Raw genomic sequence first — 9,746 nt, 5'->3', positions numbered from 1 at the left:
GTATGTGTGTGTATATATATATATATATATATATATATATATATATATATATATATATGTATATATATATATATATATATATATATACATACATACACATGTGTGTTTAATATCAGAGAATTTGAAGGCAGCTGAGTGAGTAACTGAGCCGAAGTGAAATGAGCTGAAGCCTGTTCAGCCATTCACAGCAGCTCTGTATGGCTAACAATTTTTAGCCGCACATTGGCAGCATTTGGCTCACTTCACTTCCCTTAGGTTCAGCCTAACAGCCTCTGCATGTTCGGCTGAACCGAAGGGAAGAATCTGTTCCCCTCAGTCGATCAGGGCCGGTGTAAGTGCACAAGCAGGTCAAGCAGCTGCCTGAGGGCACTGGTGTTTGTCCCTGCAGACAAACATGCTGAGATAAATAGATGCAGTGGTATGTTTCTTCGGCTTGAGTGATGTCCGCCCCGCCCCTGCCCCCTGTTCTGTGCTGTGCTGACTTTGAAGTAGCTGATAGAGATGGGAAGTTCGGATCTTTGAAATGAATCGGTTCATTTTGGTCAGTTCATTCAAAAGAACCGATTCATGAATTGAATCATCGGACCACTTGCTGAGTCGGCTGACAAGCAAAAGAACCGAAGCTCAGGAGCTGTCTGAACCTTCATAAAAGATCCAAATCAGAAGACTCTGATTCAGAGAAGGGTGACGGCTCCTGGGGATGGTTCCTGTGATCAGTGTCTTGGCTCAGAGAGGTGATAAATTTGGTTTTATGTCAGACCAGCCATTCTATCAGATCAGCCAAAGTCGTTACTTCTGGTGACGCACGATCAGGTGTGACAGTAAAAAAGCGTGTTTCTGCACATCCCAGATAGCAAGCAATAGAGCTGCAAGTTTGAAAATGACTTGCTAAAGTATTGCAGACTTGCCAAGCTTCACAATTTTGTTGCACAATTACAGCAAGTCTGCATTGCAAGTCTCCAGATCAACGTGCTTTGCAAAAGTTCTGTACACTTGCAGAGCTCTTCCTAAGACCTACCGGACTCTTGCTGTAGTCAAGCAAATTTGCTACAAATTCAAAAAGTGTCAACTAGAACTTGTGCTGTAAGTGTTCTGCAAGTCTACAACTTGCCAGGAATGTGTGCAGCAAGTTAACAAGAATTACAATTTAACCCTGCCACAAGTTTGTGGCAAGTTATCCTTGCTATCTGGGATGCACACCGCATTCTGATGAGCTGATGACACAGTGGTAGTGGTAGTCCATAGTGTTTAGAGCGCAGTTTTAAAAAACCCCTATTTTTTAACAACTAGTCAGTCAGCTTTGGCGGAACGTTCTCCCCACTTCGGCTGTGTCGAGCTGAAGCATATGCTTAGCTGTGTGCTTCGGTTGCCATCAGCTGCTGTATGGGCTATTGTGAATAGCGCGTACACCAGCCCTTTGGTTCGCCTGAACCGAAGGGTTCCTGCGTATGAAATGAGCTGAAGGATTAACTGAACGTTAGGCTACATCCTTCAGCTCTTTAGTGAATAACTCCCTTAGTATTTGCATAGCTGTTTTTAAAAGGGCTCTAGGCACTACTCCAGTAACCAAATCTGAATCAATAGCATGCCTCCCAAGTTCCCAACTGTCCCTCGTTTGGAGGGACTGCCCCTCGTTTGGTACAAAATTCATCTGTCCCTCTTTTTGACTTGATGTACATTAGAGCTGCAACAGTTAATCGATTTAGTCGATTAAAATCGACGATTGGCAACGTTTTCGATCGTCGATTCGGCAAATCGCCTGTTCGGGGCTCCACATGCGGCCTGAGCCACACGCTGCTCCCACCGCATAGGACGCTGAAGCCGCGCACGCCGTTGCTCTTTTCCTCAACGTTGGCCAACTAATCGATTATGAAAATAATCGTTAGCTGCAGCCCTAATGTACATATATCTATGAAAAGGTACTTTTTAACTTCCAAAAGTGTAACATACATTGTTCTAGTTCAAACTGCAGGCTGAACAAAAAAATATAACATTATTCCATCCATGCTACACAGCAAGGATGGACGAATCTTCTGCTGGGCTGATGTATTCTGACAGCGCCAAATATGCTGCTGTCAGAAAACCTGAACAATGGCAGCAGCTGACGAGGCCACCCACTGAGCAAATTTTGAATAAAGCTGACCATACACTGCGAATTTCAGACACTTCTTGATGAACCAGCCAAAATTCTCATAGTGTATTATTCTGCACTAAAAGGTTTATCTCATCTCCTAATTATCTTGTTTTTATTGCAGGGTCTGACCAAGCAATCAGAATATCTCAGGGCTCTCAAAAAGAACAAACATGCTTAGTAAAGCTGACCATACACTGTGGGAATCAGAAGATCAGAAGCCTGCATCCTGAATTAAATCATTCTCTGCTATCAAACAGACATACAAAGAAGCAATCAGGAAAACCAAAGATTACCGATTTACAGAGTCAACTTATTCTCTCATTGCTTCATGGTTTCATAATTAATTATCCTAATGCAAAAAAATGTAGACTACTAAGAACTATTACAGTTCCTATTACCGTTCCAAAACTATGGTTTTGCACAACTATGTAAATATTACAGTTAATATAAAGAACTTCCTGTCATCTAAAAGCCATAATTCTGCGAAAATACAAATTCTTGCAGCTAGCAAGAGTGGCTGCATCAGGGAATTAAACTTCATTAGAAGTTCTGTCATTAGAAAAACTCAAGTTTGCAACAAATCTAATTATAGAAGCTCTAGTGACTACTTCTGCTGCTTACATGACAATTTGGAAGGAAAATTGTATATCTTAGAAGATAAGCTTTGCCTACAATGTGGAAAATCTGTGGTATTTATACATTTCTTCAAGCAAAAGGGGCAGAACTGAGGATGTTTAGGAGCTCCGGCACCCAGTACATATCTTCTACTTATTGCACCATTTATCTATTGCAGCAAATATTACTATCATCCGTAGATACCCTGTTTCCCTGAAAATAAGACCTACCCCGAAAATAAGACCTAGTACTATTTTTGGGAATTGATCAAATATATGACCTACTCCGAAAATAAGACCTAGTTGTGACCATTGCCAGGGCCGGTGGTGGCATAAGGGGGAACCTGAAGAGCCGTGGGAGAGAATCAGCGTGCCAATGAAGCCAGCGCTAGAGGAAGTGATGCGGCAGCACAGGGAGCAGAGCCGCATAAGCCTATGTTTACTCTATAGCGCCAACTCCTGTCACAGGTGGAGTGATACCCAATGCACTCCGCCTGTGAGGAATCTATAGTGAAAGTGCGCTTCGCTTTTTCTGGTTACCAAATTGCTCTTGGAAAGGTACCCCTGATTGCCCTGATCACCCTATTCCTAACTTTGCCATTTTGGATTATTTCATTTGGATTTGCATTAACTTTGGATTGTTATACATTAAAAAAAATATAAAAAAATAAGACCTCCCCCGAAAATAAGACCTAGTGTGTTTTTGTGAGCCAAAAAAAATATAAGACAGTGTCTTATTTTCGGGGAAACACGGTATGTAATATTTTTGCTAAATTCCATTTTGTATTTTTTGTGAATTCTGTAGTCAGCAGTGTCCCTGGAAATTAAAAAAATTTCCAGGGACACATTTTTGTTGTGCGTTCAACAAGTCATTGTAGGCAAAGAATGTAATTTAATTAGGGGTGGAGCATTCATTTAAAAAGGAACATGGTTACCAGTGGTTTATCATTAACCTATTGTACAATTTAAAGCCTAACTCCAGAGAAAATATAAGTGTTACTTTGTAGTGGGGCAGGGGACACTCTTACCAACTCCATCTAGTTTGCTAGGCTGGTCCTCGCATCCTCTTCTCCCCTTCCCTCCAGTGGTCTACAGCCCAATTATGTCATTATGTACAATGCATGCTCCACAGCCCTGCATTGTATGTGAGGACACCGAGGAACAGTCTACAATCAGAGTGAAGGGGAGAAAAGGAAAGCACCTCTTCTAAGTAAATCAGCTCTTTGCTCGTCCCTAGGCATTAACAAGCAGTTAACCCTTGTCATGTGTGGGCAGCCTCATTGCAAGGCAAACATGTCAATTTCCTTGGAACTGGGCTTTATTTTAAAATACAGTATATACAGGAAGATTTATTCTAATAAGGACAAAAACACAGCCAAGAAGGTATTGGTCATTGAAGGTGCCAGGTGAAAAATTGGCAATGGTGACTGCATCCTAAGCAATCCAATCACTGTGGGGGCTGGGGACTTTAACATCTATTTTGTGGGGGGTTTTTTATTTTTATATCTGACTTTAATTTTCCTGTAACTAAGTTTTTTTTAAACTTTTGTTTTCACTTAACTTTATTGTTATCACATAGAAGCCCCCATGTGTGATAGCCAATTTACAGTGACAGGCCCCCTTTATGGAGATATCAGGGGTTTCTAAAGACCCCGCATGTCACCTAGGGACCCCCATAGAAGCTGATGAAGCTGGAGCTTCTCACCAGCTTCTGTAGCCAGAGAATGACAGCTGAATGTGAAAGTGATGTAATATTCACAGCTCTTTCACAGGGCAGCGTCCAGTGGGGAGGAGAGAAACTGTGACAGGAGGCCGAGTAGTGTGGGGGAGGGGAGCACTGTGGTAAACATACTATCCCCACAAGTTATGAATGAACAGGAACACTCCGTATAAACGATTCCTGTTAATTTATAACAGGGGCTGCAGAAAAAGAGTGAGGACTTTATGTCCTCAATCTCTTTTTCTATTTTAAAAGGGGAATTCCAGGATATTTCCCCCAAAGCCCCCAACAGTAAAGTAAAAAAAAAATTTTTAATAAAAATAATTAAAAAGTTTATTAAAAAAAAAAATTTGAAAAGGTTTAGAGAAAAAAAGAAATTAGTCTTCGGACTAACATTTTTTACTTTCGGTTTTGTTATGGTTTTAAAATTTTTCCTTTCTGTGCACTGAACTAATGAACATAAACATTTAATAAACGTCAAATTTTTACCCCCAACCAAATGGTTACTAGTAAGAGTGGGAGAGCACGGGACCACATTAGAAACTGTCAGGATGGCGAGCATATGGACATCAAGGAACATGCACCCCCCCTGCAGAGTGTGAACCCAAGCATTCTGCTCTGAGCATCTCTGACTCCTTGAAAGCAGATCATTGCAACAAAGCAGACCTTATTGCCTAAAGCAAGCATGGTTACAGGAAGATTTAAATTCCACCAACATTGACAGCATACTGGTGAATCCACAGAGCATTATACAGCAGATTTAGGTTAGTTGTTGTTTGTGAGTTTGATGCTTTAGCAGATGAAATTATAAGAGACCAACTGGTAGAAAAAATTAACTCATGCCACATTAACCACTTGAAGACCAGGGTGTTAAACCCCCTTCCTGTCCAGGCCATTTTTCAGTATTCAGCGCTGCAGTACTTTGACTGACATTTATTCAGTTTGCAACGCTGTACTGAAATAATGTTTACCATTTTTTTGGGGGCACATTTCTTTTGGTTGTATTTAATCACCACTGAGGTTTTTATTTTTTACTATACAGATGTTCCTCGCTTACCGACTTACCTGTTTTGCGACCACTCGCACTTACGACGGACCGCCGATCGACCTCTGACCTCCGACCTTGCGCGTCAACGTCAGTGCGCCGCGTCGCCGGCGGAAGTGGTGTCCTCCGACCTTCACTGCAGGTGCCGGTAAGTATTTTAATTGCCCGATGTACAGTACACTGTTCGGTACTGTACATCGGCAACGCTATACCATACTGTACTAACACATTACAGTACTGGATAGAGTTCCTCACTTAACGACCAATCCGTTTAACGACCTGGTCGTAGGAGCGGAACTCGGTCGTTAAGTGAGGAATACCTGTATAGCAAAAAAAGTACAGTAAATGTTGAAAAAAAAACTTTCCCTATAAACGGTTATGAAACATTTATTATCACCCCAATTTTTTGGTAAAATATAAAAGACGAGGTCAGGTCGATTTAAATAGACATTAAACATGTCAAGCCCTAAAATTGCACCCGCCCGGAAAATCGCCAAAAATGACCACACCCAAAATTGACCATAGGTGATACTTTAAAAGCTTTTACTGCTCATCCGTTTAGTGTTATCAGTGATTATTGGCCCTAAAATTATTACTCCCACTCGGACATTCGTGGCGATATGTAACATGTGCGGCACAATAGGCGCAATTGACGTTTTCACACGTAGGCCTGTGGGTGGGGGACTTTAAAAAAAAATTGGTGTTTTTTTTTAATGCTTTTTACATTTTTTATTAAACTTTTTTTTTTATTACACTTAACTTTATTTGATATCACATATGTGATAGCCAATTTACAGTGACAGGTCCTCTTTATGGAGACATCAGGGGTATCGAAGACCCCTAATGTCACCTAAGGACCCCCAGAGAAGCTGATGAATTAGAGATCTGTTCACCAGCTTCTCCCCGGCTTCTGTAGCCAGGAATGACAGCTGAATGCAGAAGTGATGTAGTATACATCCCTTCCTGCATTCGGAGACCGGAGAGGAGATCAGAGGGAGATTGTGATCCCTCCCTCCCTCTGATCTCCGGTGAGAGAGCCGCCATGCTGGTCCCGGCCACAACACAAGCGATTAGGGGTCTCTACAGATGCCGGAACGTTTGTATGTAAACAGCCATCCCTGGCTGTTTACATTTTGGACAGTTTCCCCACTCGTGCATGTGCTCAGTGCCGAGTGGGAGCGGGGAGGGATGTCTTAAAACGCCCACCTGCATCTACAAGGCTCCCATCCGGCCATTTAGGTACGTCCAATGGACGGGAGGTGGTTAATGAAAGATTGCTCTTGGAACATGATTTAAGTATCGCAAAAGATATAACAATTTCCAGCCAAAGTGAAACTGTTGTGGCTGAAGCAAAACCCCTCAGTCAAGGGTACCATACAGGATGTGAATTTAGAATCTGCCTCTTATAAGGACCCTAAGCCCAGTACAAAGATACAACAAGAAATTTAAAATCTTCAGTTGTATATAGACCACATATGTCAATTACAAGGCCCGCGGGTATAGAAACGGCCCGCTACAAGATTTTATTAGGCCCGCCAGTCCCAAGTTTGTACAGGGTTAATTTTTTTTTCTAGCCTGTGCTCAAGCAGAAAAAACAATTCAGCAGGCCACCCTCTGAGGACCCCGCACCTTCCTCTTCGGTCGCACATTTCCCTTGGCCTCACCTCCCTCCTGAGCGGCAGATTTCTCCTCCCCCTCTGCCTCTGGTCTCAGTGGCTCCGGTAAGTCCCACTGTGTGTATCCAGGACTGACTGTGTGTGAGGGCACTACAAGTGTCAGCAGTGCCTGTCCATTTAATGGGCAGGCACTGCTGACACTTGTAGTGTCCTCTCACACAGGACTGTCATATATTTGGCAGGGACTGCTGACACTTGTAGTGCCCTCACACACAGAACACATGACATTCATATCATCATTATATGACAGTCCTGATGTCCTGTGTGTGAGGGCACTACAAGTGTTAGCAGTCCCTGTCCATTATATGACAATTCTGTTGTCCTGTGTGTGAGGGCACTACAACTGTCCCGCAGCAAGCAACATGGTTAATTGTTTTATTTATTCACAACCCTCGGCATGGCCCTTTTAGTAAGTTTGGATTTGACACCCCTGGCATAGACTATTAAAGATCGACAAGATAAAAGGACAACATGATTTTATTGAGCGGTGCATAAGAAGTACACTTTCAGCATGGATCTCTAGTTAGAATTAAGAAACCTGGCTTACTGAAACAGAGGCAATCAACATTTTTTTCATCCTCTTAGAACTACTCGTCATGGACCTTACGACAATGAACTTTCTGATGGACACATATGAAATGCTGGTCATATTAAGCCTGTTAGGAAGCACTTATAATTTTTTATTCGTACCGATAAGAACCAAACGGGAGACTAGGAACCAGAACTGCCTATACGTATTAAAACATCTACATGTGTTGCTGTCTGCATTTTTTGAATGTATAAAGAAAAAGACTCGTTTGTACTATGATGGGAATATGTGGTCTTCATAATACTGGCCACTATTTACAGTTGGTACATGTATAATGTCTTCTATACTCTGTATAAGTTAATTCCAGTTTATGTTCCTGTTATGATATACTTAGAAGGCCGCACATGCTTTATGGATTCCTGAACTTGTAATCAGAGTAAATTCTCTGTTAACAGTTTTTATTCAACACTGTGTGAGGGGCAGTGAAGGGGGGGGGGGGGGCAAAGTGTATTATGTGTGTGGGGGGGAGTGTATTATTTTATTTGTGTGGGGGAGTTGTATTTTTCTGTGTGCATATTAGGCACCATTCACACCTATATTTCAGGTGCAATTAGGGATTCCTGTGTCACAAACTTGCGTTTTCCTGCAGCAGGAATCCTTAATCTGGCGTTTACATGCAGCAACTGTCACCCATTCAAGTTAATGATCGGGTGACAGCCGCTGCATGTACACGCCTGCATACCCCATGTACTTGTAATGCGTTACAAGTACATTACTTGTAATGCGTTACATTACTGACTTCCGTACTCTGCATTACATTACTGACCTCCTCACTCTGCGTTTACATTACTGACCTCAAAAAAGGTCACAAGCACTCCAGCATGTAGAAAAGTAATTGTTTATTGACTTCACAAGTATATTTATCTGTTTTGCCTGAGGAAGGGACTTTGCTGTTCCAAAACATCGCTCTAATGATGTGACACCTGTGAAGTCATTAACCAGTTGACATCCGTGGTGTTAAACCCCCTTCCCATCCAGGCCATTTTTCAGTATTCAGCGCTGCGGTACTTTGACTGACATTTATTCCGTCATGCAGCGCTGTACTGAAATGAATTTTATACCCTTTTTTGGGGACAGATAGAGCTTTCTTTTGGTGGTATTTATTCACCACTGGGGGTTTTATTTTTTTACTATATTAAGGAAAAATTACCGAAATTTAAAAAAAAAAACAGTTTCCCCTATATTAAATGATAAAACATTTATTATTACCCAATTTTTGGGTAAAATATAAAAGATGGAGTCACGTCGGGTAAAAAGACACTAAACATGTCAAGCCTTAAAATTGCGTGCACGCGCGAAACCTCAAAAAACGATAATACCCAAAATTGGCCATAGGCGACGCTTTAAAAGCTGTTACCGCTCATCAGTTTAGTGTTATCAGTGATTGATGGCCCTAAAATGATTGCTCTCACTGCGACGTTCGCGGCGATATGTAACATGTGTAGCGCAATTGTAATTTTTGCGCGCTGGGGCACCGGACGCGTATTTACGTTTATAGGCGCGTAAACGTGGGGGTGGGGGAGTTAAACATTTTGGGGGGGTTTTTTCCCCTTTTTTTTATATGTGACTTTTATTTTATTTTACTTTTTTATGTGTTACTTTTTATTTTTTTTTATTTATATTTATTTTTTTGCACTTATTGTTATTGCTATTATATAGGGGGATAACAACCCCCTATATAATAGCAAAGGCACACTGACAGGTCCTCTTTATGGAGATATTAGGGGTCTCTAGGACCCCTAATATCACCTGTGGACCCCAAAAGAAGCTGATGAAGCAGAGATCTGCTTTATCAGCTTCTTCTCTCTGGCTCTCTCTGCCAGATGACTGACAGGTGAATGCGGAAGTGATGTAATACACATCACTTCTGCATTCACAGCCCGGACGGAGATCAGCAAGGAGCTGATCTCCCGTCCTCCTCCTCCTGACGCCCTCCTGCTACGAATGAGCACATATAATGGGGCAGCG

At 41.9% G+C, this 9,746-nt stretch overlaps 1 protein-coding gene across 1 annotated transcript in view; it reads right to left on the bottom strand.

Annotated features, from left to right (window-relative positions):
• Positions 1–9,746, bottom strand: part of LOC108797772 (neurexin-2-like) — a 242,801-nt gene that overhangs the window by 398 nt on the left and 232,657 nt on the right. The gene's annotated exons all lie outside the window — the stretch shown is intronic.

The sequence above is a fragment of the Nanorana parkeri genome, unplaced genomic scaffold (genome assembly GCF_000935625.1).
Source record: "Nanorana parkeri isolate BGI_ZX_2015 unplaced genomic scaffold, ASM93562v1 scaffold1334, whole genome shotgun sequence".
NCBI classification, from domain to species: domain Eukaryota; kingdom Metazoa; phylum Chordata; class Amphibia; order Anura; family Dicroglossidae; genus Nanorana; species Nanorana parkeri.
The sequence above is the reverse complement of the archived record's forward strand: the minus strand, read 5'-3'. Positions and strand labels throughout refer to the sequence as shown.